Below are 27188 nucleotides of genomic sequence, written 5' to 3'. Positions count from 1 at the left end.
TTACTTCTTGTGTGTTTTTTAAAATTTAATTGTTATCTAGTATCACAGCCAATTGGATAAAAATGTGGTGTGTGTTCTAGGTGTACTGCATCTGGTTCATCATATGTATGTATCAATCTATTCATCTTTGGATCCTTTCCCGTGTAGGTTATTACAGAGTGTTGAGTCGACCTCTCCTGGTATTCCTTAGGTATTTTGTGATTATATATTTCATATGTATCAGTACATGTCTGTAAACCCCCATATCCAAATTCATACATTCCTTACACCTTTCCACTTGGTTAAGCATAGTAGGTTTTCTGCATCTATGCACGGCCTTCTCTTGGAAATGACTTCATGGGTATCAATGTTGAAGTAACAGCTATAAGTGATGTCATAGGATATTTCTATTTCGGTTTCTTTCGTACTTCCTTTTGGGTGGGTATCTCTAGATCCTTCTACGGTGGTGCCAGCGGCACTGTTGCATGCTCTTCCGTGGCTCATGTTCCATTGTGCACATGGGCCCCCTTCTTCTTGGTGCATTGTTCTGTTGATGGACATTTGGGTTTCTTCCAAGTCTTGGCGATGGTACATGTTGCTGCAGTGCAGGACGGCCAGCTGTGTCTTTTTGATTTTGGCCTACTCGGGAGATAGGCCCATCAGTTAGCTCAATTTTTACCTTTCAACGCACCTCCACGGTGTTCTCACTACTAGCTGTTCCCAGGTTACGTCCCAGCGGCAGCTAGAGGGCACAGAGTTCTCTAAAACACCTTGAGCATTTATTCTTTGTAGACTCTGTGGCTGATGATCATTCTGACGACGGTGGGTGAACGTTTTTGTCGACTGGATTTGCATGGCTTTATTAATTCCTGATGTTGAGCATTTTTCCATGCCCTTTTGTTTATCACAAGAGAAAGAAAGAAAGAGATGACAAAATGTGCGCAAAATATGCCTCTTGAAATTGTCGTTTTGAAGTGTGCACGTCTTTTGAGTTTTTTTCCTCGATGTAGGACCCAAGAATCGTTTTTGAGGGCAGGTGTCATTTATAGGCCTGCAATGATTTTGAATATCAAGTGACCATTAGCACTGGGTTTAAAGCTGCTGTTTTGAGAAACGGCCACAAGGCGGCAGCAGGTCTCCTTTACCAAACCTGGTTACTCGGGCAACAGAGCCTCCGTGGAAGTCGTATTCTCGGTTGTCAATTAGAATGGACTGTGCCAGGAAAAAGCCCCTTAAGTTTGTGTCTCACGACTGACCTGTTCGTTTTTTAATTCAATGTTTATTTTTTCTCACAGCAAGTTTGATTACAATGTTTTGCTTGTTGTAGGTGTGAAAGATGTGGCTCTTTTACACATAAACACGTATCTAGTCTTCTTTGGATCCTTTTCCCATGTAGCTTATGACACAATGTTGAGTACTCTTCTCTTGGTATTCCGTAGGCCTTTGGTGATTTTGTATTTCACCTGTGTTTGTATCTCGCTCTTAAACCCAATTTCCTAATGTACACAATTCTCACACCTGTCCATGGGTGAACCATAAATCTGTTTATTGCATCTGTGATTGCCTTTCTCTGTGGAAATATCTTCAGTGATATCAATTTTCAGGGAACACCTATAAGTGATATCGTAGGCTATGTATCTTTCGCTCTGTGACTTACTGCAAGGTGCGTGATGAACTCTAGCCTCACCGATGGTGCTGTTGATGGCATTGTTTCCTTTTGTTCCTTGGCTAATATTCCATCTGCTCAGGTCCCTGTTCTTCTTTGTCCACTCATCTGTTGATGGACTTTCTGCTTGCTTCCATGTCCTGGCTATTGTAATACTCCTGCAATGCAGATTTGCCTGCCTGTGTCTTTCCACTTCTGTCTTCGTTCTTAGGTTATAGGCCCAGGAGTGGGCCTGCTGGATCATATCGTAACTCAGTGTTTACCTTGTAAAGGCACCTCCATTCTGTTCCTATTAGTGCCTCTTACCACGTGAAGTCCTGTGGCGAGCATTGCCCTCTGAGGAAGGCGCCACTGAGACCCTCCTAAGCCTCAGGGCCCGACTGTACTCTCCTTGGTATGCATCCTGGACTTTATGGTATGAACATACAAAAGGAGATGGTCTTTGGCCAAACCGCTCCAGGGACCTGCTCAGTTACTGGGAGTCCCTGGTTGTTCCCTAAAGCTAGGAAAAGCAACCCTGGAGGGGAAATTGGTGCCTTTGAGGGAGAAGCCGAGCAGCCAACCAACCAGCTGATGCTGATAAGGTGTGACTAAGCCGAGAAGCCAACCAACCAGCTGATGCCGATAAGGCGTGACGAAGCAAATTCCCTGCTTTAGGGGTATATATACGGCTATGCTTTGTTATTAAACTTGCCTTGCAAGCGTCAGTTGCTTGTGCCCTTCTGATCCCATACCTTGGTGCGTTCAGTTCCCTACCCCCTCTCGTCGGTTGTTGCTACACTTTGAGGACCCGCCGCGGCTGGCGGCAAAGTCCCACTTAACCTAGAGGGTATGCACTTCTCCACAACCCCTTCAGCATGAATTGTTGGTAGTCTTGTTGCTGATGGTTCTTCTGACTGGTGTGAGCCGATACCTCTGTGGTTGGATTTGCATGCGTCTCATAAAGCCTTGAAATTGAGCTTTCAGGGATGCCCTTTTTTTCTTCAAACTGTGTGTGTAGCTTACCTCATCACATTCTTTTCTTGAACTATGTGCCGCCTTTTGAAATATTTTGGCCACTACCTCCCTCAAGACATTTTGAGGGCAGGTTTCATTGACAGCCCTCCAGGACTTGTGCACACGAAGTGACCATTCGCACGGGTTTTCAAGCTGCCGTTGCACGTAACGGCCACAGGGCTGCAGCATTTCTGCGTTTCCCACTCTGGTAACTAGTGAAACAGGCCTTCCTGCCAGTGGTGTTCCTTGGTTATCAATGACGGTGGGATGTGTCTGGAGAAACCCCCCAAAGCTGATGTCTCCTTACTTATATCTGTTTTTAAAATGGAATTTCTACTTTTCACTGGAGTACTCTTCCATTGTGTCCATGGACCACTGCTCCTTTCTGCATTCCTCTGTGGCTGGGCATTTTCATTGCTTCCAAGTGTTGGCTATGGTAAACATTGCTGGATTGCAGGATTGCCAGCCCGTGTCTTTTTGATTCTCATCCTCTCAGGTGATAGACCCAGCAGTGGCTATGCTTGATTGAACGGTCGCTCAATGTTGACCCTTTCCAGGCAACTCCACTGTGTTTTCCTTAGGGGCTCTTACCACGTCCCACTTAGAACCGAGGGTACGCATTTCTTCACCACCCCGTCAGCATTTCTTGTTTGCAGAAGTTTTGCTGCTGGCCATGCTGAGTCGTGTGACATGATAGGTTTTTTTAACGTGTATTTTCGTGTCTAATAATTCCTAAGGTTCAGCATTTTTCCACGCCTTTTTCTATTCTGATAAACAAAAACAGAAAAAAAAACCCCGTGAGTACAATAAACCTCTCGAAATTGTCTTCTTGGAAGGTTGCCCTCTTTGGACTTTTTTGGTCGATTTTCGACCCCAGGATTTTGTTTTGGAGGGCAGGTGTCATTTACAAGCCTGCAATGGGTGTGAATATTGAGTGACCATTAGCACTGACTTTAAAGCTGCTGCTGTGGGAAACGGCCACAAGGCGTCAGCATTGCTACATTCCCACATCTGGTTACTAGGGTAGCAGAGCCTTCTGGAAGTCCTGTTCCCAGGTTGTCAATTAGAATGGAATGTGCCAGGAAAAAACCCCAGAAGTGTATGTCACATTACTTCTTGTTCGCTCTTTTAATTTGTTTAAATCGGGGTAATGATTAGAATACTGTTGGTCCTATATGTACAGAATCTGGTTCATTTGTACGTTTTATATATATATATATTCTTGTACAGATCCTCTTCCCATGTAAATTATTGCAGAGTGTTCTGGTGACCTCCCTTGCTATATGGTCGGTCTGTTTGATATATATATTTAATACGTATTTGTACACATATGGTGACACTAATCTTAATTTATCCATTCCCCCCACCTTTCATTTTACATCAGCTTAGTTTGTTTTCTAAGTCTCTGAGTGTCTTTCTTTGTGGAAATATGTTCATTTGTGTCAGCTGTTAGATAACGCCTATAGGTGATGTCATACGGTATGCCTTTTGCTTTCCGACTTAACTCATGTTCTGTGATGATCTCTAGGCTCATCTCGGGTGCCTCAAAGAGCAGTGTTTCCTTGTTTTCCATGGCTAATAGTCCACTGTGTCCACGGACCAGCTCTTCTTATCCATTCTTCTGTTGATGGACATTTGGGTTGCTTCGGTGTCTTGGCTACTGTGAAAACTCGTGGAGTGCAGCTCTTGCAGCCTGTCTTCTCAGGTGAGAGGCTCGGCTGTGGGTGTTCTGGATGGAAGGGTGGCTCAATTTTTAATTGAAAACGCAGCTCCTTTCTGTTCTCATTATTGGCTGTTACAACTAGACATGTCCTCCACAGACAGAGGGAACAGAGTTCTCTAAAACCCCTTCAGCATTTATTGTTTGTAGTCTTTTGGCTGACAGTAGTTAACTTGGGTGAGCTGAAAGCTTTTTGTAGGTTAGAGGAGTCTGATGATTCCTGATGTTGAGCTTTTCTCCATTTTCCTTTTTTTGATAAAGAGTGAGTAAAACTTACCTCTATCATACTATCTCTTTGACACATTTGCCTGCTTTGAATTTTTTTGGCCACGGCCGAGCTCAGGACATTTTTTTTTTTGAGGGCAGGTGTCTTTTAGAGGCCTGAGTCCTTATGAATGTTAAGTGACCCATAGCTATGCGTTTGAAGCCGCTCTTGCGGGAAACGGCCACAAGGCGGCAGCATTTCTCCATTTCCAACTCTGGGTTTTCCTGCAACAGAGGCTTCCTGGAAATTGTGTTAGTAGGCTGCAAATGAGAGTGCAGTGTGTCAGGGCAAACCCCCAAGAGCTTATATCTCCTTACTTCTTGTGTGTTTTTTAAAATTTAATTGTTATCTAGTATCACAGCCAATTGGATAAAAATGTGGTGTGTGTTCTAGGTGTACTGCATCTGGTTCATCATATGTATGTATCAATCTATTCATCTTTGGATCCTTTCCCGTGTAGGTTATTACAGAGTGTTGAGTCGACCTCTCCTGGTATTCCTTAGGTATTTTGTGATTATATATTTCATATGTATCAGTACATGTCTGTAAACCCCCATATCCAAATTCATACATTCCTTACACCTTTCCACTTGGTTAAGCATAGTAGGTTTTCTGCATCTATGCACGGCCTTCTCTTGGAAATGACTTCATGGGTATCAATGTTGAAGTAACAGCTATAAGTGATGTCATAGGATATTTCTATTTCGGTTTCTTTCGTACTTCCTTTTGGGTGGGTATCTCTAGATCCTTCTACGGTGGTGCCAGCGGCACTGTTGCATGCTTTTCCGTGGCTCATGTTCCATTGTGCACATGGGCCCCCTTCTTCTTGGTGCATTGTTCTGTTGATGGACATTTGGGTTTCTTCCAAGTCTTGGCGATGGTACATGTTGCTGCAGTGCAGGACGGCCAGCTGTGTCTTTTTGATTTTGGCCTACTCGGGAGATAGGCCCATCAGTTAGCTCAATTTTTACCTTTCAACGCACCTCCACGGTGTTCTCACTACTAGCTGTTCCCAGGTTACGTCCCAGCGGCAGCTAGAGGGCACAGAGTTCTCTAAAACACCTTGAGCATTTATTCTTTGTAGACTCTGTGGCTGATGATCATTCTGACGACGGTGGGTGAACGTTTTTGTCGACTGGATTTGCATGGCTTTATTAATTCCTGATGTTGAGCATTTTTCCATGCCCTTTTATTTATCACAAGAGAAAGAAAGAAAGAGATGACAAAATGTGCGCAAAATATGCCTCTTGAAATTGTCGTTTTGAAGTGTGCACGTCTTTTGAGTTTTTTTCCTCGATGTAGGACCCAAGAATCGTTTTTGAGGGCAGGTGTCATTTATAGGCCTGCAATGATTTTGAATATCAAGTGACCATTAGCACTGGGTTTAAAGCTGCTGTTTTGAGAAACGGCCACAAGGCGGCAGCAGGTCTCCTTTACCAAACCTGGTTACTCGGGCAACAGAGCCTCCGTGGAAGTCGTATTCTCGGTTGTCAATTAGAATGGACTGTGCCAGGAAAAAGCCCCTTAAGTTTGTGTCTCACGACTGACCTGTTCGTTTTTTAATTCAATGTTTATTTTTTCTCACAGCAAGTTTGATTACAATGTTTTGCTTGTTGTAGGTGTGAAAGATGTGGCTCTTTTACACATAAACACGTATCTAGTCTTCTTTGGATCCTTTTCCCATGTAGCTTATGACACAATGTTGAGTACTCTTCTCTTGGTATTCCGTAGGCCTTTGGTGATTTTGTATTTCACCTGTGTTTGTATCTCGCTCTTAAACCCAATTTCCTAATGTACACAATTCTCACACCTGTCCATGGGTGAACCATAAATCTGTTTATTGCATCTGTGATTGCCTTTCTCTGTGGAAATATCTTCAGTGATATCAATTTTCAGGGAACACCTATAAGTGATATCGTAGGCTATGTATCTTTCGCTCTGTGACTTACTGCAAGGTGCGTGATGAACTCTAGCCTCACCGATGGTGCTGTTGATGGCATTGTTTCCTTTTGTTCCTTGGCTAATATTCCATCTGCTCAGGTCCCTGTTCTTCTTTGTCCACTCATCTGTTGATGGACTTTCTGCTTGCTTCCATGTCCTGGCTATTGTAATACTCCTGCAATGCAGATTTGCCTGCCTGTGTCTTTCCACTTCTGTCTTCGTTCTTAGGTTATAGGCCCAGGAGTGGGCCTGCTGGATCATATCGTAACTCAGTGTTTACCTTGTAAAGGCACCTCCATTCTGTTCCCATTAGTGCCTCTTACCAGGTGAAGTCCTGTGGCGAGCATTGCCCTCTGAGGAAGGCGCCACTGAGACCCTCCTAAGCCTCAGGGCCCGACTGTACTCTCCTTGGTATGCATCCTGGACTTTATGGTATGAACATACAAAAGGAGATGGTCTTTGGCCAAATCGCTCCAGGGACCTGCTCAGTTACTGGGAGTCCCTGGTTGTTCCCTAAAGCTAGGAAAAGCAACCCTGGAGGGGAAATTGGTGCCTTTGAGGGAGAAGCCGAGCAGCCAACCAACCAGCTGATGCTGATAAGGTGTGACTAAGCCGAGAAGCCAACCAACCAGCTGATGCCGATAAGGCGTGACGAAGCAAATTCCCTGCTTTAGGGGTATATATACGGCTATGCTTTGTTATTAAACTTGCCTTGCAAGCGTCAGTTGCTTGTGCCCTTCTGATCCCATACCTTGGTGCGTTCAGTTCCCTACTCCCTCTCGTCGGTTGTTGCTACACTTTGAGGACCCGCCGCGGCTGGCGGCAAAGTCCCACTTAACCTAGAGGGTATGCACTTCTCCACAACCCCTTCAGCATGAATTGTTGGTAGTCTTGTTGCTGATGGTTCTTCTGACTGGTGTGAGCCGATACCTCTGTGGTTGGATTTGCATGCGTCTCATAAAGCCTTGAAATTGAGCTTTCAGGGATGCCCTTTTTTTCTTCAAACTGTGTGTGTAGCTTACCTCATCACATTCTTTTCTTGAACTATGTGCCGCCTTTTGAAATATTTTGGCCACTACCTCCCTCAAGACATTTTGAGGGCAGGTTTCATTGACAGCCCTCCAGGACTTGTGCACACGAAGTGACCATTCGCACGGGTTTTCAAGCTGCCGTTGCACGTAACGGCCACAGGGCTGCAGCATTTCTGCGTTTCCCACTCTGGTAACTAGTGAAACAGGCCTTCCTGCCAGTGGTGTTCCTTGGTTATCAATGACGGTGGGATGTGTCTGGAGAAACCCCCCAAAGCTGATGTCTCCTTACTTATATCTGTTTTTAAAATGGAATTTCTACTTTTCACTGGAGTACTCTTCCATTGTGTCCATGGACCACTGCTCCTTTCTGCATTCCTCTGTGGCTGGGCATTTTCATTGCTTCCAAGTGTTGGCTATGGTAAACATTGCTGGATTGCAGGATTGCCAGCCCGTGTCTTTTTGATTCTCATCCTCTCAGGTGATAGACCCAGCAGTGGCTATGCTTGATTGAACGGTCGCTCAATGTTGACCCTTTCCAGGCAACTCCACTGTGTTTTCCTTAGGGGCTCTTACCACGTCCCACTTAGAACCGAGGGTACGCATTTCTTCACCACCCCGTCAGCATTTCTTGTTTGCAGAAGTTTTGCTGCTGGCCATGCTGAGTCGTGTGACATGATAGGTTTTTTTAACGTGTATTTTCGTGTCTAATAATTCCTAAGGTTCAGCATTTTTCCACGCCTTTTTTTATTCTGTTAAACAAAAACAGAAAAAAAAAAAACCGTGAGTACAATAAACCTCTCGAAATTGTCTTCTTGGAAGGTTGCCCTCTTTGGACTTTTTTGGTCGATTTTCGACCCCAGGATTTTGTTTTGGAGGGCAGGTGTCATTTACAAGCCTGCAATGGGTGTGAATATTGAGTGACCATTAGCACTGACTTTAAAGCTGCTGCTGTGGGAAACGGCCACAAGGCGTCAGCATTGCTACATTCCCACATCTGGTTACTAGGGCAGCAGAGCCTTCTGGAAGTCCTGTTCCCAGGTTGTCAATTAGAATGGAATGTGCCAGGAAAAAACCCCAGAAGTGTATGTCACATTACTTCTTGTTCGCTCTTTTAATTTGTTTAAATCGGGGTAATGATTAGAATACTGTTGGTCCTATATGTACAGAATCTGGTTCATTTGTACGTTTTATATATATATATATTCTTGTACAGATCCTCTTCCCATGTAAATTATTGCAGAGTGTTCTGGTGACCTCCCTTGCTATATGGTCGGTCTGTTTGATATATATATTTAATACGTATTTGTACACATATGGTGACACTAATCTTAATTTATCCATTCCCCCCACCTTTCATTTTACATCAGCTTAGTTTGTTTTCTAAGTCTCTGAGTGTCTTTCTTTGTGGAAATATGTTCATTTGTGTCAGCTGTTAGATAACGCCTATAGGTGATGTCATACGGTATGCCTTTTGCTTTCCGACTTAACTCATGTTCTGTGATGATCTCTAGGCTCATCTCGGGTGCCTCAAAGAGCAGTGTTTCCTTGTTTTCCATGGCTAATAGTCCACTGTGTCCACGGACCAGCTCTTCTTATCCATTCTTCTGTTGATGGACATTTGGGTTGCTTCGGTGTCTTGGCTACTGTGAAAACTCGTGGAGTGCAGCTCTTGCAGCCTGTCTTCTCAGGTGAGAGGCTCGGCTGTGGGTGTTCTGGATGGAAGGGTGGCTCAATTTTTAATTGAAAACGCAGCTCCTTTCTGTTCTCATTATTGGCTGTTACAACTAGACATGTCCTCCACAGACAGAGGGAACAGAGTTCTCTAAAACCCCTTCAGCATTTATTGTTTGTAGTCTTTTGGCTGACAGTAGTTAACTTGGGTGAGCTGAAAGCTTTTTGTAGGTTAGAGGAGTCTGATGATTCCTGATGTTGAGCTTTTCTCCATTTTCCTTTTTTTGATAAAGAGTGAGTAAAACTTACCTCTATCATACTATCTCTTTGACACATTTGCCTGCTTTGAATTTTTTTGGCCACGGCCGAGCTCAGGACATTTTTTTTTTTGAGGGCAGGTGTCTTTTAGAGGCCTGAGTCCTTATGAATGTTAAGTGACCCATAGCTATGCGTTTGAAGCCGCTCTTGCGGGAAACGGCCACAAGGCGGCAGCATTTCTCCATTTCCAACTCTGGGTTTTCCTGCAACAGAGGCTTCCTGGAAATTGTGTTAGTAGGCTGCAAATGAGAGTGCAGTGTGTCAGGGCAAACCCCCAAGAGCTTATATCTCCTTACTTCTTGTGTGTTTTTTAAAATTTAATTGTTATCTAGTATCACAGCCAATTGGATAAAAATGTGGTGTGTGTTCTAGGTGTACTGCATCTGGTTCATCATATGTATGTATCAATCTATTCATCTTTGGATCCTTTCCCGTGTAGGTTATTACAGAGTGTTGAGTCGACCTCTCCTGGTATTCCTTAGGTATTTTGTGATTATATATTTCATATGTATCAGTACATGTCTGTAAACCCCCATATCCAAATTCATACATTCCTTACACCTTTCCACTTGGTTAAGCATAGTAGGTTTTCTGCATCTATGCACGGCCTTCTCTTGGAAATGACTTCATGGGTATCAATGTTGAAGTAACAGCTATAAGTGATGTCATAGGATATTTCTATTTCGGTTTCTTTCGTACTTCCTTTTGGGTGGGTATCTCTAGATCCTTCTACGGTGGTGCCAGCGGCACTGTTGCATGCTTTTCCGTGGCTCATGTTCCATTGTGCACATGGGCCCCCTTCTTCTTGGTGCATTGTTCTGTTGATGGACATTTGGGTTTCTTCCAAGTCTTGGCGATGGTACATGTTGCTGCAGTGCAGGACGGCCAGCCTGTGTCTTTTTGATTTTGGCCTACTCGGGAGATAGGCCCATCAGTTAGCTCAATTTTTACCTTTCAACGCACCTCCACGGTGTTCTCACTACTAGCTGTTCCCAGGTTACGTCCCAGCGGCAGCTAGAGGGCACAGAGTTCTCTAAAACACCTTGAGCATTTATTCTTTGTAGACTCTGTGGCTGATGATCATTCTGACGACGGTGGGTGAACGTTTCTGTCGACTGGATTTGCATGGCTTTATTAATTCCTGATGTTGAGCATTTTTCCATGCCCTTTTATTTATCACAAGAGAAAGAAAGAAAGAGAAGACAAAATGTGCGCAAAATATGCCTCTTGAAATTGTCGTTTTGAAGTGTGCACATCTTTTGAGTTTTTTTCCTCGATTGACGACCCAAGAATCGTTTTTGAGGGCAGGTGTCATTTATAGGCCTGCAATGATTTTGAATATCAAGTGACCATTAGCACTGGGTTTAAAGCTGCTGTTTTGAGAAACGGCCACAAGGCGGCAGCAGGTCTCCTTTACCAAACCTGGTTACTCGGGCAACAGAGCCTCCGTGGAAGTCGTATTCTCGGTTGTCAATTAGAATGGACTGTGCCAGGAAAAAGCCCCTTAAGTTTGTGTCTCACGACTGACCTGTTCGTTTTTTAATTCAATGTTTATTTTTTCTCACAGCAAGTTTGATTACAATGTTTTGCTTGTTGTAGGTGTGAAAGATGTGGCCCTTTTACACATAAACACGTATCTAGTCTTCTTTGGATCCTTTTCCCATGTAGCTTATGACACAATGTTGAGTACTCTTCTCTTGGTATTCCGTAGGCCTTTGGTGATTTTGTATTTCACCTGTGTTTGTATCTCGCTCTTAAACCCAATTTCCTAATGTACACAATTCTCACACCTGTCCATGGGTGAACCATAAATCTGTTTATTGCATCTGTGATTGCCTTTCTCTGTGGAAATATCTTCAGTGATATCAATTTTCAGGGAACACCTATAAGTGATATCGTAGGCTATGTATCTTTCGCTCTGTGACTTACTGCAAGGTGCGTGATGAACTCTAGCCTCACCGATGGTGCTGTTGATGGCATTGTTTCCTTTTGTTCCTTGGCTAATATTCCATCTGCTCAGGTCCCTGTTCTTCTTTGTCCACTCATCTGTTGATGGACTTTCTGCTTGCTTCCATGTCCTGGCTATTGTAATACTCCTGCAATGCAGATTTGCCTGCCTGTGTCTTTCCACTTCTGTCTTCGTTCTTAGGTTATAGGCCCAGGAGTGGGCCTGCTGGATCATATCGTAACTCAGTGTTTACCTTGTAAAGGCACCTCCATTCTGTTCCCATTAGTGCCTCTTACCAGGTGAAGTCCTGTGGCGAGCATTGCCCTCTGAGGAAGGCGCCACTGAGACCCTCCTAAGCCTCAGGGCCCGACTGTACTCTCCTTGGTATGCATCCTGGACTTTATGGTATGAACATACAAAAGGAGATGGTCTTTGGCCAAATCGCTCCAGGGACCTGCTCAGTTACTGGGAGTCCCTGGTTGTTCCCTAAAGCTAGGAAAAGCAACCCTGGAGGGGAAATTGGTGCCTTTGAGGGAGAAGCCGAGCAGCCAACCAACCAGCTGATGCTGATAAGGTGTGACTAAGCCGAGAAGCCAACCAACCAGCTGATGCCGATAAGGCGTGACGAAGCAAATTCCCTGCTTTAGGGGTATATATACGGCTATGCTTTGTTATTAAACTTGCCTTGCAAGCGTCAGTTGCTTGTGCCCTTCTGATCCCATACCTTGGTGCGTTCAGTTCCCTACCCCCTCTCGTCGGTTGTTGCTACACTTTGAGGACCCGCCGCGGCTGGCGGCAAAGTCCCACTTAACCTAGAGGGTATGCACTTCTCCACAACCCCTTCAGCATGAATTGTTGGTAGTCTTGTTGCTGATGGTTCTTCTGACTGGTGTGAGCCGATACCTCTGTGGTTGGATTTGCATGCGTCTCATAAAGCCTTGAAATTGAGCTTTCAGGGATGCCCTTTTTTTCTTCAAACTGTGTGTGTAGCTTACCTCATCACATTCTTTTCTTGAACTATGTGCCGCCTTTTGAAATATTTTGGCCACTACCTCCCTCAAGACATTTTGAGGGCAGGTTTCATTGACAGCCCTCCAGGACTTGTGCACACGAAGTGACCATTCGCACGGGTTTTCAAGCTGCCGTTGCACGTAACGGCCACAGGGCTGCAGCATTTCTGCGTTTCCCACTCTGGTAACTAGTGAAACAGGCCTTCCTGCCAGTGGTGTTCCTTGGTTATCAATGACGGTGGGATGTGTCTGGAGAAACCCCCCAAAGCTGATGTCTCCTTACTTATATCTGTTTTTAAAATGGAATTTCTACTTTTCACTGGAGTACTCTTCCATTGTGTCCATGGACCACTGCTCCTTTCTGCATTCCTCTGTGGCTGGGCATTTTCATTGCTTCCAAGTGTTGGCTATGGTAAACATTGCTGGATTGCAGGATTGCCAGCCCGTGTCTTTTTGATTCTCATCCTCTCAGGTGATAGACCCAGCAGTGGCTATGCTTGATTGAACGGTCGCTCAATGTTGACCCTTTCCAGGCAACTCCACTGTGTTTTCCTTAGGGGCTCTTACCACGTCCCACTTAGAACCGAGGGTACGCATTTCTTCACCACCCCGTCAGCATTTCTTGTTTGCAGAAGTTTTGCTGCTGGCCATGCTGAGTCGTGTGACATGATAGGTTTTTTTAACGTGTATTTTCGTGTCTAATAATTCCTAAGGTTCAGCATTTTTCCACGCCTTTTTTTATTCTGTTAAACAAAAACAGAAAAAAAAAAACCGTGAGTACAATAAACCTCTCGAAATTGTCTTCTTGGAAGGTTGCCCTCTTTCGACTTTTTTGGTCGATTTTTGACCCCAGGATTTTGTTTTGGAGGGCAGGTGTCATTTACAAGCCTGCAATGGGTGTGAATATTGAGTGACCATTAGCACTGACTTTAAAGCTGCTGCTGTGGGAAACGGCCACAAGGCGTCAGCATTGCTACATTCCCACATCTGGTTACTAGGGCAGCAGAGCCTTCTGGAAGTCCTGTTCCCAGGTTGTCAATTAGAATGGAATGTGCCAGGAAAAAACCCCAGAAGTGTATGTCACATTACTTCTTGTTCGCTCTTTTAATTTGTTTAAATCGGGGTAATGATTAGAATACTGTTGGTCCTATATGTACAGAATCTGGTTCATTTGTACGTTTTATATATATATATATTCTTGTACAGATCCTCTTCACATGTAAATTATTGCAGAGTGTTCTGGTGACCTCCCTTGCTATATGGTCGGTCTGTTTGATATATATATTTAATACGTATTTGTACACATATGGTGACACTAATCTTAATTTATCCATTCCCCCCACCTTTCATTTTACATCAGCTTAGTTTGTTTTCTAAGTCTCTGAGTGTCTTTCTTTGTGGAAATATGTTCATTTGTGTCAGCTGTTAGATAACGCCTATAGGTGATGTCATACGGTATGCCTTTTGCTTTCCGACTTAACTCATGTTCTGTGATGATCTCTAGGCTCATCTCGGGTGCCTCAAAGAGCAGTGTTTCCTTGTTTTCCATGGCTAATAGTCCACTGTGTCCACGGACCAGCTCTTCTTATCCATTCTTCTGTTGATGGACATTTGGGTTGCTTCGGTGTCTTGGCTACTGTGAAAACTCGTGGAGTGCAGCTCTTGCAGCCTGTCTTCTCAGGTGAGAGGCTCGGCTGTGGGTGTTCTGGATGGAAGGGTGGCTCAATTTTTAATTGAAAACGCAGCTCCTTTCTGTTCTCATTATTGGCTGTTACAACTAGACATGTCCTCCACAGACAGAGGGAACAGAGTTCTCTAAAACCCCTTCAGCATTTATTGTTTGTAGTCTTTTGGCTGACAGTAGTTAACTTGGGTGAGCTGAAAGCTTTTTGTAGGTTAGAGGAGTCTGATGATTCCTGATGTTGAGCTTTTCTCCATTTTCCTTTTTTTGATAAAGAGTGAGTAAAACTTACCTCTATCATACTATCTCTTTGACACATTTGCCTGCTTTGAATTTTTTTGGCCACGGCCGAGCTCAGGACATTTTTTTTTTTGAGGGCAGGTGTCTTTTAGAGGCCTGAGTCCTTATGAATGTTAAGTGACCCATAGCTATGCGTTTGAAGCCGCTCTTGCGGGAAACGGCCACAAGGCGGCAGCATTTCTCCATTTCCAACTCTGGGTTTTCCTGCAACAGAGGCTTCCTGGAAATTGTGTTAGTAGGCTGCAAATGAGAGTGCAGTGTGTCAGGGCAAACCCCCAAGAGCTTATATCTCCTTACTTCTTGTGTGTTTTTTAAAATTTAATTGTTATCTAGTATCACAGCCAATTGGATAAAAATGTGGTGTGTGTTCTAGGTGTACTGCATCTGGTTCATCATATGTATGTATCAATCTATTCATCTTTGGATCCTTTCCCGTGTAGGTTATTACAGAGTGTTGAGTCGACCTCTCCTGGTATTCCTTAGGTATTTTGTGATTATATATTTCATATGTATCAGTACATGTCTGTAAACCCCCATATCCAAATTCATACATTCCTTACACCTTTCCACTTGGTTAAGCATAGTTGGTTTTCTGCATCTATGCACGGCCTTCTCTTGGAAATGACTTCATGGGTATCAATGTTGAAGTAACAGCTATAAGTGATGTCATAGGATATTTCTATTTTGGTTTCTTTCTTACTTCCTTTTGGGTGGGTATCTCTAGATCCTTCTACGGTGGTGCCAGCGGCACTGTTGCATGCTCTTCCGTGGCTCATGTTCCATTGTGCACATGGGCCCCCTTCTTCTTGGTGCATTGTTCTGTTGATGGACATTTGGGTTTCTTCCAAGTCTTGGCGATGGTACATGTTGCTGCAGTGCAGGATGGCCAGCCTGTGTCTTTTTGATTTTGGTCTACTCGGGAGTTAGGCCCATCAGTGGGCCTACCCGATTACAGGTTAGCTCAATTTCTACCTTTCAATGCACCTCCACGGTGTTCTCACTACTAGCTGTTACCAGGTAACGTCGCAGGGGCCGCTAGAGGGCACAGAGTTCTCTAAAACACCTTGAGCATTTATTCTTTGTAGACTCTGTGGCTGATGATCATTCTGACGACGGTGGGTGAACGTTTTTGTCGACTGGATTTGCATGGCTTTATTAATTCCTGATGTTGAGCATTTTTCCATGCCCTTTTATTTATCACAAGAGAAAGAAAGAAAGAGATGACAAAATGTGCGCAAAATATGCCTCTTGAAATTGTCGTTTTGAAGTGTGCACGTCTTTTGAGTTTTTTTCCTCGATGTAGGACCCAAGAATTGTTTTTGAGGGCAGGTGTCATTTATAGGCCTGCAATGATTTTGAATATCAAGTGACCATTAGCACTGGGTTTAAAGCTGCTGTTTTGAGAAACGGCCACAAGGCGGCAGCAGGTCTCCTTTACCAAACCTGGTTACTCGGGCAACAGAGCCTCCGTGGAAGTCGTATTCTCGGTTGTCAATTAGAATGGACTGTGCCAGGAAAAAGCCCCTTAAGTTTGTGTCTCACGACTGACCTGTTCGTTTTTTAATTCAATGTTTATTTTTTCTCACAGCAAGTTTGATTACAATGTTTTGCTTGTTGTAGGTGTGAAAGATGTGGCCCTTTTACACATAAACACGTATCTAGTCTTCTTTGGATCCTTTTCCCATGTAGCTTATGACACAATGTTGAGTACTCTTCTCTTGGTATTCCGTAGGCCTTTGGTGATTTTGTATTTCACCTGTGTTTGTATCTCGCTCTTAAACCCAATTTCCTAATGTACACAATTCTCACACCTGTCCATGGGTGAACCATAAATCTGTTTATTGCATCTGTGATTGCCTTTCTCTGTGGAAATATCTTCAGTGATATCAATTTTCAGGGAACACCTATAAGTGATATCGTAGGCTATGTATCTTTCGCTCTGTGACTTACTGCAAGGTGCGTGATGAACTCTAGCCTCACCGATGGTGCTGTTGATGGCATTGTTTCCTTTTGTTCCTTGGCTAATATTCCATCTGCTCAGGTCCCTGTTCTTCTTTGTCCACTCATCTGTTGATGGACTTTCTGCTTGCTTCCATGTCCTGGCTATTGTAATACTCCTGCAATGCAGATTTGCCTGCCTGTGTCTTTCCACTTCTGTCTTCGTTCTTAGGTTATAGGCCCAGGAGTGGGCCTGCTGGATCATATCGTAACTCAGTGTTTACCTTGTAAAGGCACCTCCATTCTGTTCCCATTAGTGCCTCTTACCAGGTGAAGTCCTGTGGCGAGCATTGCCCTCTGAGGAAGGCGCCACTGAGACCCTCCTAAGCCTCAGGGCCCGACTGTACTCTCCTTGGTATGCATCCTGGACTTTATGGTATGAACATACAAAAGGAGATGGTCTTTGGCCAAATCGCTCCAGGGACCTGCTCAGTTACTGGGAGTCCCTGGTTGTTCCCTAAAGCTAGGAAAAGCAACCCTGGAGGGGAAATTGGTGCCTTTGAGGGAGAAGCCGAGCAGCCAACCAACCAGCTGATGCTGATAAGGTGTGACTAAGCCGAGAAGCCAACCAACCAGCTGATGCCGATAAGGCGTGACGAAGCAAATTCCCTGCTTTAGGGGTATATATACGGCTATGCTTTGTTATTAAACTTGCCTTGCAAGCGTCAGTTGCTTGTGCCCTTCTGATCCCATACCTTGGTGCGTTCAGTTCCCTACCCCCTCTCGTCGGTTGTTGCTACACTTTGAGGACCCGCCGCGGCTGGCGGCAAAGTCCCACTTAACCTAGAGGGTATGCACTTCTCCACAACCCCTTCAGCATGAATTGTTGGTAGTCTTGTTGCTGATGGTTCTTCTGACTGGTGTGAGCCGATACCTCTGTGGTTGGATTTGCATGCGTCTCATAAAGCCTTGAAATTGAGCTTTCAGGGATGCCCTTTTTTTCTTCAAACTGTGTGTGTAGCTTACCTCATCACATTCTTTTCTTGAACTATGTGCCGCCTTTTGAAATATTTTGGCCACTACCTCCCTCAAGACATTTTGAGGGCAGGTTTCATTGACAGCCCTCCAGGACTTGTGCACACGAAGTGACCATTCGCACGGGTTTTCAAGCTGCCGTTGCACGTAACGGCCACAGGGCTGCAGCATTTCTGCGTTTCCCACTCTGGTAACTAGTGAAACAGGCCTTCCTGCCAGTGGTGTTCCTTGGTTATCAATGACGGTGGGATGTGTCTGGAGAAACCCCCCAAAGCTGATGTCTCCTTACTTATATCTGTTTTTAAAATGGAATTTCTACTTTTCACTGGAGTACTCTTCCATTGTGTCCATGGACCACTGCTCCTTTCTGCATTCCTCTGTGGCTGGGCATTTTCATTGCTTCCAAGTGTTGGCTATGGTAAACATTGCTGGATTGCAGGATTGCCAGCCCGTGTCTTTTTGATTCTCATCCTCTCAGGTGATAGACCCAGCAGTGGCTATGCTTGATTGAACGGTCGCTCAATGTTGACCCTTTCCAGGCAACTCCACTGTGTTTTCCTTAGGGGCTCTTACCACGTCCCACTTAGAACCGAGGGTACGCATTTCTTCACCACCCCGTCAGCATTTCTTGTTTGCAGAAGTTTTGCTGCTGGCCATGCTGAGTCGTGTGACATGATAGGTTTTTTTAACGTGTATTTTCGTGTCTAATAATTCCTAAGGTTCAGCATTTTTCCACGCCTTTTTTTATTCTGTTAAACAAAAACAGAAAAAAAAAAACCGTGAGTACAATAAACCTCTCGAAATTGTCTTCTTGGAAGGTTGCCCTCTTTCGACTTTTTTGGTCGATTTTTGACCCCAGGATTTTGTTTTGGAGGGCAGGTGTCATTTACAAGCCTGCAATGGGTGTGAATATTGAGTGACCATTAGCACTGACTTTAAAGCTGCTGCTGTGGGAAACGGCCACAAGGCGTCAGCATTGCTACATTCCCACATCTGGTTACTAGGGCAGCAGAGCCTTCTGGAAGTCCTGTTCCCAGGTTGTCAATTAGAATGGAATGTGCCAGGAAAAAACCCCAGAAGTGTATGTCACATTACTTCTTGTTCGCTCTTTTAATTTGTTTAAATCGGGGTAATGATTAGAATACTGTTGGTCCTATATGTACAGAATCTGGTTCATTTGTACGTTTTATATATATATATATTCTTGTACAGATCCTCTTCACATGTAAATTATTGCAGAGTGTTCTGGTGACCTCCCTTGCTATATGGTCGGTCTGTTTGATATATATATTTAATACGTATTTGTACACATATGGTGACACTAATCTTAATTTATCCATTCCCCCCACCTTTCATTTTACATCAGCTTAGTTTGTTTTCTAAGTCTCTGAGTGTCTTTCTTTGTGGAAATATGTTCATTTGTGTCAGCTGTTAGATAACGCCTATAGGTGATGTCATACGGTATGCCTTTTGCTTTCCGACTTAACTCATGTTCTGTGATGATCTCTAGGCTCATCTCGGGTGCCTCAAAGAGCAGTGTTTCCTTGTTTTCCATGGCTAATAGTCCACTGTGTCCACGGACCAGCTCTTCTTATCCATTCTTCTGTTGATGGACATTTGGGTTGCTTCGGTGTCTTGGCTACTGTGAAAACTCGTGGAGTGCAGCTCTTGCAGCCTGTCTTCTCAGGTGAGAGGCTCGGCTGTGGGTGTTCTGGATGGAAGGGTGGCTCAATTTTTAATTGAAAACGCAGCTCCTTTCTGTTCTCATTATTGGCTGTTACAACTAGACATGTCCTCCACAGACAGAGGGAACAGAGTTCTCTAAAACCCCTTCAGCATTTATTGTTTGTAGTCTTTTGGCTGACAGTAGTTAACTTGGGTGAGCTGAAAGCTTTTTGTAGGTTAGAGGAGTCTGATGATTCCTGATGTTGAGCTTTTCTCCATTTTCCTTTTTTTGATAAAGAGTGAGTAAAACTTACCTCTATCATACTATCTCTTTGACACATTTGCCTGCTTTGAATTTTTTTGGCCACGGCCGAGCTCAGGACATTTTTTTTTTTTGAGGGCAGGTGTCTTTTAGAGGCCTGAGTCCTTATGAATGTTAAGTGACCCATAGCTATGCGTTTGAAGCCGCTCTTGCGGGAAACGGCCACAAGGCGGCAGCATTTCTCCATTTCCAACTCTGGGTTTTCCTGCAACAGAGGCTTCCTGGAAATTGTGTTAGTAGGCTGCAAATGAGAGTGCAGTGTGTCAGGGCAAACCCCCAAGAGCTTATATCTCCTTACTTCTTGTGTGTTTTTTAAAATTTAATTGTTATCTAGTATCACAGCCAATTGGATAAAAATGTGGTGTGTGTTCTAGGTGTACTGCATCTGGTTCATCATATGTATGTATCAATCTATTCATCTTTGGATCCTTTCCCGTGTAGGTTATTACAGAGTGTTGAGTCGACCTCTCCTGGTATTCCTTAGGTATTTTGTGATTATATATTTCATATGTATCAGTACATGTCTGTAAACCCCCATATCCAAATTCATACATTCCTTACACCTTTCCACTTGGTTAAGCATAGTTGGTTTTCTGCATCTATGCACGGCCTTCTCTTGGAAATGACTTCATGGGTATCAATGTTGAAGTAACAGCTATAAGTGATGTCATAGGATATTTCTATTTTGGTTTCTTTCTTACTTCCTTTTGGGTGGGTATCTCTAGATCCTTCTACGGTGGTGCCAGCGGCACTGTTGCATGCTCTTCCGTGGCTCATGTTCCATTGTGCACATGGGCCCCCTTCTTCTTGGTGCATTGTTCTGTTGATGGACATTTGGGTTTCTTCCAAGTCTTGGCGATGGTACATGTTGCTGCAGTGCAGGATGGCCAGCCTGTGTCTTTTTGATTTTGGTCTACTCGGGAGTTAGGCCCATCAGTGGGCCTACCCGATTACAGGTTAGCTCAATTTCTACCTTTCAATGCACCTCCACGGTGTTCTCACTACTAGCTGTTACCAGGTAACGTCGCAGGGGCCGCTAGAGGGCACAGAGTTCTCTAAAACACCTTGAGCATTTATTCTTTGTAGACTCTGTGGCTGATGATCATTCTGACGACGGTGGGTGAACGTTTTTGTCGACTGGATTTGCATGGCTTTATTAATTCCTGATGTTGAGCATTTTTCCATGCCCTTTTATTTATCACAAGAGAAAGAAAGAAAGAGATGACAAAATGTGCGCAAAATATGCCTCTTGAAATTGTCGTTTTGAAGTGTGCACGTCTTTTGAGTTTTTTTCCTCGATGTAGGACCCAAGAATTGTTTTTGAGGGCAGGTGTCATTTATAGGCCTGCAATGATTTTGAATATCAAGTGACCATTAGCACTGGGTTTAAAGCTGCTGTTTTGAGAAACGGCCACAAGGCGGCAGCAGGTCTCCTTTACCAAACCTGGTTACTCGGGCAACAGAGCCTCCGTGGAAGTCGCATTCTCGGTTGTCAATTAGAATGGACTGTGCCAGGAAAAAGCCCCTTAAGTTTGTGTCTCACGACTGACCTGTTCGTTTTTTAATTCAATGTTTATTTTTTCTCACAGCAAGTTTGATTACAATGTTTTGCTTGTTGTAGGTGTGAAAGATGTGGCTCTTTTACACATAAACACGTATCTAGTCTTCTTTGGATCCTTTTCCCATGTAGCTTATGACACAATGTTGAGTACTCTTCTCTTGGTATTCCGTAGGCCTTTGGTGATTTTGTATTTCACCTGTGTTTGTATCTCTCTCTTAAACCCAATTTCCTAATGTACACAATTCTCACACCTGTCCATGGGTGAACCATAAATCTGTTTATTGCATCTGTGATTGCCTTTCTCTGTGGAAATATCTTCAGTGATATCAATTTTCAGGGAACACCTATAAGTGATATCGTAGGCTATGTATCTTTCGCTCTGTGACTTACTGCAAGGTGCGTGATGAACTCTAGCCTCACCGATGGTGCTGTTGATGGCATTGTTTCCTTTTGTTCCTTGGCTAATATTCCATCTGCTCAGGTCCCTGTTCTTCTTTGTCCACTCATCTGTTGATGGACTTTCTGCTTGCTTCCATGTCCTGGCTATTGTAATACTCCTGCAATGCAGATTTGCCTGCCTGTGTCTTTCCACTTCTGTCTTCGTTCTTAGGTTATAGGCCCAGGAGTGGGCCTGCTGGATCATATCGTAACTCAGTGTTTACCTTGTAAAGGCACCTCCATTCTGTTCCCATTAGTGCCTCTTACCAGGTGAAGTCCTGTGGCGAGCATTGCCCTCTGAGGAAGGCGCCACTGAGACCCTCCTAAGCCTCAGGGCCCGACTGTACTCTCCTTGGTATGCATCCTGGACTTTATGGTATGAACATACAAAAGGAGATGGTCTTTGGCCAAATCGCTCCAGGGACCTGCTCAGTTACTGGGAGTCCCTGGTTGTTCCCTAAAGCTAGGAAAAGCAACCCTGGAGGGGAAATTGGTGCCTTTGAGGGAGAAGCCGAGCAGCCAACCAACCAGCTGATGCTGATAAGGTGTGACTAAGCCGAGAATCCAACCAACCAGCTGATGCCGATAAGGCGTGACGAAGCAAATTCCCTGCTTTAGGGGTATATATACGGCTATGCTTTGTTATTAAACTTGCCTTGCAAGCGTCAGTTGCTTGTGCCCTTCTGATCCCATACCTTGGTGCGTTCAGTTCCCTACCCCCTCTCGTCGGTTGTTGCTACACTTTGAGGACCCGCCGCGGCTGGCGGCAAAGTCCCACTTAACCTAGAGGGTATGCACTTCTCCACAACCCCTTCAGCATGAATTGTTGGTAGTCTTGTTGCTGATGGTTCTTCTGACTGGTGTGAGCCGATACCTCTGTGGTTGGATTTGCATGCGTCTCATAAAGCCTTGAAATTGAGCTTTCAGGGATGCCCTTTTTTTCTTCAAACTGTGTGTGTAGCTTACCTCATCACATTCTTTTCTTGAACTATGTGCCGCCTTTTGAAATATTTTGGCCACTACCTCCCTCAAGACATTTTGAGGGCAGGTTTCATTGACAGCCCTCCAGGACTTGTGCACACGAAGTGACCATTCGCACGGGTTTTCAAGCTGCCGTTGCACGTAACGGCCACAGGGCTGCAGCATTTCTGCGTTTCCCACTCTGGTAACTAGTGAAACAGGCCTTCCTGCCAGTGGTGTTCCTTGGTTATCAATGACGGTGGGATGTGTCTGGAGAAACCCCCCAAAGCTGATGTCTCCTTACTTATATCTGTTTTTAAAATGGAATTTCTACTTTTCACTGGAGTACTCTTCCATTGTGTCCATGGACCACTGCTCCTTTCTGCATTCCTCTGTGGCTGGGCATTTTCATTGCTTCCAAGTGTTGGCTATGGTAAACATTGCTGGATTGCAGGATTGCCAGCCCGTGTCTTTTTGATTCTCATCCTCTCAGGTGATAGACCCAGCAGTGGCTATGCTTGATTGAACGGTCGCTCAATGTTGACCCTTTCCAGGCAACTCCACTGTGTTTTCCTTAGGGGCTCTTACCACGTCCCACTTAGAACCGAGGGTACGCATTTCTTCACCACCCCGTCAGCATTTCTTGTTTGCAGAAGTTTTGCTGCTGGCCATGCTGAGTCGTGTGACATGATAGGTTTTTTTAACGTGTATTTTCGTGTCTAATAATTCCTAAGGTTCAGCATTTTTCCACGCCTTTTTCTATTCTGATAAACAAAAACAGAAAAAAAAAACCCCGTGAGTACAATAAACCTCTCGAAATTGTCTTCTTGGAAGGTTGCCCTCTTTGGACTTTTTTGGTCGATTTTCGACCCCAGGATTTTGTTTTGGAGGGCAGGTGTCATTTACAAGCCTGCAATGGGTGTGAATATTGAGTGACCATTAGCACTGACTTTAAAGCTGCTGCTGTGGGAAACGGCCACAAGGCGTCAGCATTGCTACATTCCCACATCTGGTTACTAGGGCAGCAGAGCCTTCTGGAAGTCCTGTTCCCAGGTTGTCAATTAGAATGGAATGTGCCAGGAAAAAACCCCAGAAGTGTATGTCACATTACTTCTTGTTCGCTCTTTTAATTTGTTTAAATCGGGGTAATGATTAGAATACTGTTGGTCCTATATGTACAGAATCTGGTTCATTTGTACGTTTTATATATATATATATTCTTGTACAGATCCTCTTCACATGTAAATTATTGCAGAGTGTTCTGGTGACCTCCCTTGCTATATGGTCGGTCTGTTTGATATATATATTTAATACGTATTTGTACACATATGGTGACACTAATCTTAATTTATCCATTCCCCCCACCTTTCATTTTACATCAGCTTAGTTTGTTTTCTAAGTCTCTGAGTGTCTTTCTTTGTGGAAATATGTTCATTTGTGTCAGCTGTTAGATAACGCCTATAGGTGATGTCATACGGTATGCCTTTTGCTTTCCGACTTAACTCATGTTCTGTGATGATCTCTAGGCTCATCTCGGGTGCCTCAAAGAGCAGTGTTTCCTTGTTTTCCATGGCTAAGAGTCCACTGTGTCCACGGACCAGCTCTTCTTATCCATTCTTCTGTTGATGGACATTTGGGTTGCTTCGGTGTCTTGGCTACTGTGAAAACTCGTGGAGTGCAGCTCTTGCAGCCTGTCTTCTCAGGTGAGAGGCTCGGCTGTGGGTGTTCTGGATGGAAGGGTGGCTCAATTTTTAATTGAAAACGCAGCTCCTTTCTGTTCTCATTATTGGCTGTTACAACTAGACATGTCCTCCACAGACAGAGGGAACAGAGTTCTCTAAAACCCCTTCAGCATTTATTGTTTGTAGTCTTTTGGCTGACGGTAGTTAACTTGGGTGAGCTGAAAGCTTTTTGTAGGTTAGAGGAGTCTGATGATTCCTGATGTTGAGCTTTTCTCCATTTTCCTTTTTTTGATAAAGAGTGAGTAAAACTTACCTCTATCATACTATCTCTTTGACACATTTGCCTGCTTTGAATTTTTTTGGCCACGGCCGAGCTCAGGACATTTTTTTTTTTGAGGGCAGGTGTCTTTTAGAGGCCTGAGTCCTTATGAATGTTAAGTGACCCATAGCTATGCGTTTGAAGCCGCTCTTGCGGGAAACGGCCACAAGGCGGCAGCATTTCTCCATTTCCAACTCTGGGTTTTCCTGCAACAGAGGCTTCCTGGAAATTGTGTTAGTAGGCTGCAAATGAGAGTGCAGTGTGTCAGGGCAAACCCCCAAGAGCTTATATCTCCTTACTTCTTGTGTGTTTTTTAAAATTTAATTGTTATCTAGTATCACAGCCAATTGGATAAAAATGTGGTGTGTGTTCTAGGTGTACTGCATCTGGTTCATCATATGTATGTATCAATCTATTCATCTTTGGATCCTTTCCCGTGTAGGTTATTACAGAGTGTTGAGTCGACCTCTCCTGGTATTCCTTAGGTATTTTGTGATTATATATTTCATATGTATCAGTACATGTCTGTAAACCCCCATATCCAAATTCATACATTCCTTACACCTTTCCACTTGGTTAAGCATAGTAGGTTTTCTGCATCTATGCACGGCCTTCTCTTGGAAATGACTTCATGGGTATCAATGTTGAAGTAACAGCTATAAGTGATGTCATAGGATATTTCTATTTCGGTTTCTTTCGTACTTCCTTTTGGGTGGGTATCTCTAGATCCTTCTACGGTGGTGCCAGCGGCACTGTTGCATGCTCTTCCGTGGCTCATGTTCCATTGTGCACATGGGCCCCCTTCTTCTTGGTGCATTGTTCTGTTGATGGACATTTGGGTTTCTTCCAAGTCTTGGCGATGGTACATGTTGCTGCAGTGCAGGACGGCCAGCTGTGTCTTTTTGATTTTGGCCTACTCGGGAGATAGGCCCATCAGTTAGCTCAATTTTTACCTTTCAACGCACCTCCACGGTGTTCTCACTACTAGCTGTTCCCAGGTTACGTCCCAGCGGCAGCTAGAGGGCACAGAGTTCTCTAAAACACCTTGAGCATTTATTCTTTGTAGACTCTGTGGCTGATGATCATTCTGACGACGGTGGGTGAACGTTTTTGTCGACTGGATTTGCATGGCTTTATTAATTCCTGATGTTGAGCATTTTTCCATGCCCTTTTGTTTATCACAAGAGAAAGAAAGAGATGACAAAATGTGCGCAAAATATGCCTCTTGAAATTGTCGTTTTGAAGTGTGCACGTCTTTTGAGTTTTTTTCCTCGATGTAGGACCCAAGAATCGTTTTTGAGGGCAGGTGTCATTTATAGGCCTGCAATGATTTTGAATATCAAGTGACCATTAGCACTGGGTTTAAAGCTGCTGTTTTGAGAAACGGCCACAAGGCGGCAGCAGGTCTCCTTTACCAAACCTGGTTACTCGGGCAACAGAGCCTCCGTGGAAGTCGTATTCTCGGTTGTCAATTAGAATGGACTGTGCCAGGAAAAAGCCCCTTAAGTTTGTGTCTCACGACTGACCTGTTCGTTTTTTAATTCAATGTTTATTTTTTCTCACAGCAAGTTTGATTACAATGTTTTGCTTGTTGTAGGTGTGAAAGATGTGGCTCTTTTACACATAAACACGTATCTAGTCTTCTTTGGATCCTTTTCCCATGTAGCTTATGACACAATGTTGAGTACTCTTCTCTTGGTATTCCGTAGGCCTTTGGTGATTTTGTATTTCACCTGTGTTTGTATCTCGCTCTTAAACCCAATTTCCTAATGTACACAATTCTCACACCTGTCCATGGGTGAACCATAAATCTGTTTATTGCATCTGTGATTGCCTTTCTCTGTGGAAATATCTTCAGTGATATCAATTTTCAGGGAACACCTATAAGTGATATCGTAGGCTATGTATCTTTCGCTCTGTGACTTACTGCAAGGTGCGTGATGAACTCTAGCCTCACCGATGGTGCTGTTGATGGCATTGTTTCCTTTTGTTCCTTGGCTAATATTCCATCTGCTCAGGTCCCTGTTCTTCTTTGTCCACTCATCTGTTGATGGACTTTCTGCTTGCTTCCATGTCCTGGCTATTGTAATACTCCTGCAATGCAGATTTGCCTGCCTGTGTCTTTCCACTTCTGTCTTCGTTCTTAGGTTATAGGCCCAGGAGTGGGCCTGCTGGATCATATCGTAACTCAGTGTTTACCTTGTAAAGGCACCTCCATTCTGTTCCCATTAGTGCCTCTTACCAGGTGAAGTCCTGTGGCGAGCATTGCCCTCTGAGGAAGGCGCCACTGAGACCCTCCTAAGCCTCAGGGCCCGACTGTACTCTCCTTGGTATGCATCCTGGACTTTATGGTATGAACATACAAAAGGAGATGGTCTTTGGCCAAACCGCTCCAGGGACCTGCTCAGTTACTGGGAGTCCCTGGTTGTTCCCTAAAGCTAGGAAAAGCAACCCTGGAGGGGAAATTGGTGCCTTTGAGGGAGAAGCCGAGCAGCCAACCAACCAGCTGATGCTGATAAGGTGTGACTAAGCCGAGAAGCCAACCAACCAGCTGATGCCGATAAGGCGTGACGAAGCAAATTCCCTGCTTTAGGGGTATATATACGGCTATGCTTTGTTATTAAACTTGCCTTGCAAGCGTCAGTTGCTTGTGCCCTTCTGATCCCATACCTTGGTGCGTTCAGTTCCCTACCCCCTCTCGTCGGTTGTTGCTACACTTTGAGGACCCGCCGCGGCTGGCGG

This window comes from Kogia breviceps, chromosome 4 (genome assembly GCF_026419965.1).
Source record: "Kogia breviceps isolate mKogBre1 chromosome 4, mKogBre1 haplotype 1, whole genome shotgun sequence".
Lineage (NCBI taxonomy): Eukaryota > Metazoa > Chordata > Mammalia > Artiodactyla > Physeteridae > Kogia > Kogia breviceps.
The sequence above is the reverse complement of the archived record's forward strand: the minus strand, read 5'-3'. Positions refer to the sequence as shown.